The sequence below is a fragment of the Equus quagga genome, chromosome 2 (assembly GCF_021613505.1).
Source record: "Equus quagga isolate Etosha38 chromosome 2, UCLA_HA_Equagga_1.0, whole genome shotgun sequence".
Classification (NCBI taxonomy): domain Eukaryota; kingdom Metazoa; phylum Chordata; class Mammalia; order Perissodactyla; family Equidae; genus Equus; species Equus quagga.
In genome coordinates, this window is record NC_060268.1 from 27,089,819 (window position 1) to 27,095,216 (window position 5,398).

The 5,398-nt window shown below is 36.0% G+C and overlaps 1 protein-coding gene across 1 annotated transcript in view; it reads right to left on the minus strand.

Moving 5' to 3' along the window:
• Positions 1-5,398, minus strand: part of LOC124235050 (T cell receptor alpha chain MC.7.G5-like) — a 25,566-nt gene that overhangs the window by 4,333 nt on the left and 15,835 nt on the right. The window lies entirely within an intron of this gene.

The window sequence follows — 5,398 nt, forward strand, 5'->3', positions numbered from 1 at the left end:
TTCCTCCTTTGAAATGTCTCAGATGGGCCATGAGGACTAGATTCATTTAGGACACAAAGAAAAAGAAAAGAATCACACAGTGTTTCATTTGCCTACCTCTCTTCCCTCTTAATACCCAAGACAGCTACAAATTGTATAATCCCGCCCTTGAGCTCTAAGAAGAAGCTGAGACCCCATGTTTAGAGCCACACATACTGAAGCCAACGGAGGCCAGGAATGCCCACAGTAGACCAGGGCAGAGCATGATGGAATTTCTTCTCCTGGTTGAAATTTTTCTTCTTCTCACTCAAGCCCAGGGAGCAGCCCTTCTCTGAGTGCCTGAGTGGGGAGTTTGTGGGGCTATTAGAAGTTTCTGCCCCAAACAGGAAGTAAAGTTCACAAGTGGGATGTTACCCTGCCCTATTCAAAGACTGGAACATCCACCCCACCCCAAGCCTCTGTTTTGTCTTTATGTTTTTTCTGTGGCAATACACTTGAAAAAAGTCTGTTATATCTAGCAAGGTACAGGAATGAAGTTTACTTGTCTTTTTGTTATTGAATTCTCGCTTAATACCATTGTGATCAGACACTATATTCTGAATGATTTAAATCCATTTGAAATTGATTAAGTCTTGCTTTAAGATCCAGAAGAGAGTCGTTTTTGATAAATATTGCATGTGTATTTGAAAAGATATGCATCCTGTTCTTTGGGGTAAATTGTTCGATGTACGTGAATTAGGCAAAGATTATTGATCTTGTTGGTTATATTTTCTCTACATCTTTACTCAGAGATCTGTATTAATGCTTGCTACTATGGTTGTATATTTATTTACTAAGTTTTTAAATCAACAAATTCTACCAGTTTAGTTATACTGATTAACTATACTGCTTTATGTTTGACACATTTTAAAGCTATGCCATTAGGTGCATGCAAAAATAGAATTGTTCTATCTTTCTGGTAGGTTGTGCACTTAATTGTTTTGATGTGTTGGTCAGTACCTCTCGTAATAATTCCTGGTTGAATGCTTACTTAATCTGATTTTAGTATAGTTTCTCAGCTTTCTTTTGGTTACTGGCACCAAGTGTCTTGTGACCCATATGCAAAAGAATGAAGTTGTATCACTCTTTCCCAGCATATTCAAATATTAATTTGAAATGGATCAATGACTCAATGTACATACTAAAACTCTTAGAAGAAAACATAAATGTAAATCTTTGTGACATTGGATAAGGCAATAGTTTTAAAATACATCAAATCCCAACTAACTAAACAAGTAGTTAAGTTGGACTTTATTAAAACCAAAAATGCTTCTGCTTCAAAAGACACTATTAAGACAGTGAGAAAGACAAGACACAGAATAGGAGAGACCATTTTTGCAAAACATAGCTGTTAAAGGTCGAGTATCCAGAATATATTATGAACTCTTACAATTAAACAATAAAAAGATCAACGACTCAAGGAAAATTTTAATTTTAACAGTGGCTTTACTGGGCTTCTGGGGATAGTAGGGATAAAGGTGAGGGAGAATGTTACTTTTCACTATATCTCCCTTTGGATAATTTTTATACCATGTGTATTTATTACATATTCAAAAATTCTAGAATAATTTGCATTGAAAATATTTTCACTACTCTTAGCCCTGTTCTATACACATTAGTTACTTTTTGCCTATAAAGCAGATGGTGAGCTATTTTTCTTTAATTTGAATGGTTTCTTTAAAATACTTATTATTTTCGTTTCCTGAAGGACCATTGGGAAAAACTGAGACAGTTGATATGGTTGGTGATGTATATACAGACCTAAAGGTATGAGGGAATTGATGGTATGTTTAGGCAAAATCTCAAAACTCTTGAGTAGTGTCATTGAGCCTAGGGTGTCCACTGTCATCAAAATTTTCCCGGTTATTTCCGGTGAGCAGACATCCATCAGAAGTAAGAGGCAGAACAACGTTAAATGCTTCCATCCCTTTCTGTTCATCCTGCTCAATCTTTAGCATTGATAACAGTGTCTGGCACAGCGTAGAGAGTCCATAAATACTTTTTGAAAATAGAACAATTGCAATGAGAAAAGGCTTTACAGGATTCCTCTGATTCCTACCTGTACCTTTTATATCCAAGCACCTATACTCTGAAGATGGACCCACAGAGGAGAACGCACATAAATGTTACATGAAAAATACCTTTTAATTGTTAAATTGATATTAATTAAGGCATATCATGTGAATGAAAGCATGAAGTCATATAAATTAAGACAAACATGGAATGAAAATAAAGTAAGTGATTATCTTTGGATGTGAAATTTGAATTATTTTAATTTCTACATCGTATTTTCTATATTTTCAAATGTGTCCGTAATGAGCATGTGTCAATTTTATAACAATTAACTTTTTTTTGAAGGCCACCAAATTGTCATCCAGAAAAGTTTTAGATATCCTTGGTATATTATGGGAGGTGTAGGATTTCAATGACAGAACCTCAAATACCCCAATGGAGTCATCTTTACAATTTACATATCTGATAAAAACACCACTACTCCTGTAGAATATTTTGGAGTTAGTACAAATTGTAGCAGCTCATCTTGAGCTTTTTGAAAACGGAATTTTTTATAATCACAATGATTAGATTTCTGTGTTCTTTTCCAGTTGGAAACACGCACATCATGACAAACCATTCTAACCTAAAACCCAGTCAAGGACAAAGCATGTGAGTGGAGCCCCTGATGCACTGTGCTGGGGCCTCAAGAGTGGTGTGTGTTTGCTGCACAGAAGTACAAAGCTGAATCTCCTGGTTGGGTGGCTGTGATATGCAAGGAGACTTGTTGAACTTTTTATTCAACAGTACTGTGAGTCTTCTGTCCTGTTGTCCATGCACACTTGAACAAATTTCTGTTAGAAGAGTAGAATCTTTCTCTGCTTCCTTCTTGTACCAAGAGAAAGAAGTCAAAGCCCCATCTGTATAACTGCAGTTGATAACAACCTTTTCTTTTTCTTAGACATTCAGGATTGAAGGACTCTGCATCATAACCCTTTTTTGGCCACTCATCACCATTGAGACAATGAAAATGAGTTAAGGCCCATTTTCAGGATTTACTTTGTATTTCCAAAGTATCTACAGGAAACTGGAGGACAACCAGAATGACCCTCTTCCTTCCCCAGTCTGGCAATGGAAACTTCCAGAAACCACAGTTTTAGCATCTATGACAAATCTTGGACAGATAAAAATATTAATAAGAAACATCTCTTTTCATAAACTTCCTCAGAATTATACCTAGTGAATAGAAGCTTATGAATAAACATATTTTAAGGAAAAATCCCATGGAAATAAAAGATTGAGAGAAAATATAACACAAGTAAGTAGGGTGGTTCACTCAGCCTGTTGTGGTGTCCAGCCAGGTCATCTCTAAGAATTGAAAGAAGTAGAAACCCTGGAAATAGAGGATTCTACAATAATGTTACCCCTAACTTAAGAATCAAAGTGTTCCTGAAACAACCTTACTGCTTCATGAGCTCTGGTATTGAAAAACTGAAATTTACGTGTGAATTTTAGCTTTTCTTGAATAGGTGTACATCTAAGACATCATTTACTCACTAGAAGGAAGGGCCTACCAAATACTGTGTTAGAGAGAGATTACTCCAGAATTAAGAGAAAAAGAAAAATCAAGGGAAAATATGTATACAATTATATATATATTTAGTTACATATATTCATATGTGGAAACAAAATAATATTTCAAAAATAACATTTCATTGTACGATTTGCTTGCTCAAATGCCTTCTAGTGCTCATCAGTGCCTTCAAGATAACATCTGAGAATGGCTTATAATTATTTTCACAAAGTGGTGTCTGCTTATTGCTTTAGTTTTCTAATTACTATTGCCCATTTTGAGTTGTATGCTCCAGCCATTCTGAATTAATTTAATGTCATTCTACTAAACTAAATCTTGACTTTATACCTTTGCACATTCTGTTTCCTTTTCTAGAATACTCTTTCCCTGCCTCCATTTTTGACTAACTCTTTTGTAAGTCCTAACCTGGACATCACGTGTCTTAGGTAGCCATCCGTTATTTTCATTTTCCAATGTATATCCCTCTGTTACGTGGTCATAGTTTCTTTTCTCCTGTAATAGCTTTGATTACACTATTTTGTGACGTACTCCATAATATTTCATGCTTCCTGAAGATAGACACAATGTCTATTTCTTTCCAGTTGCATCTCCTTATTTTGTATCTAAGACACATATTACATATCAAATGAATAAATTATTAGGAGAATCTCAAGTAAATAGAAAACACATTTGATAACTTCACAAAGATTATTGTTCATTTGTAAAATTGATATCACGGTTACTTTACAGTAACTACACACGCACACAGATAGACACTACATCACATGCACATTATGGACACAGGTAGTCTCTTGATTTCTCAGGAAAGCCACGGTGTCTCATGCTATTTCTGTTCTTTTTTCTGATAGTTGGCATGTTTGTTTATTCTTTTCAGCTTTAAATTTTATATTTACGGGACTGAGTAAAATTCTAGGCAAGAAGAAGAAAAATCTTTTGTAGAAATTCAGGTTGGCTAATTTCCTTGTATTCCTCACTTAAGTTAAAAGCATAAAATCAGTGGTCAGGAGATGTTTGAGGTGGATGGAATCACATAGCCATTGGCTGCAAGGAAATCGATTTCATCTAATTCAACCTATATTTCATTAATAAAGAAATCAGAGGGACTAACAGAATTGCCAAAGGTCTTACAATTCGACAGTGGAAATTGGAATACAAAATGTCAAGCTATTTTTTGAGTTAACACACTCATTTCATTACTACTCATTTGCAGCGAAGGGGAATCTCATGTAGGGAACTTTCCCATCTACTCCACTCAAGTGTGAAGTTGGAAACTGCTACTATTTTTGATTAACTGACAACCTACTGGAGAGCGCTGATTTAATCAACCTTTGGGATACTTGTCACATCTTCTAAGTTCTTGTGGTCCTAGAATGACCTTGACCTGGTTCTTCACTCTCAACTTTGAGCTGCGTCTTAAAGCTCAATGCCATACATCTAGCTCAAGGGAGAATCAGGATGGATGCTAATGGCAAGATCTTTATCGTTGTTAAGCTTCATGACATACCTGTGTTTGTTATTATGAGCCACAGACAATATTCCTGCAGCGTCAGCTATATCTGCAGTTCTTGTCATTGTACCACTCATAGTACAGTACAGTAGCATAGCACATGGTACAGCAGTATGTGTCTGAGTCTTCTTCCTCAGCTGCCTGTTTCTTCAGATGGAAGGAGATCTCATCCTGGGCCAAATCAAGTATGAAAACATTGACGCTCTCTTCTGAGCTGTGTCTCAGGAGGAACTGGAGGCCTTGCGTGGAACACTAGACATAATAAGAGAGAGCAGGGACTGCTTAGT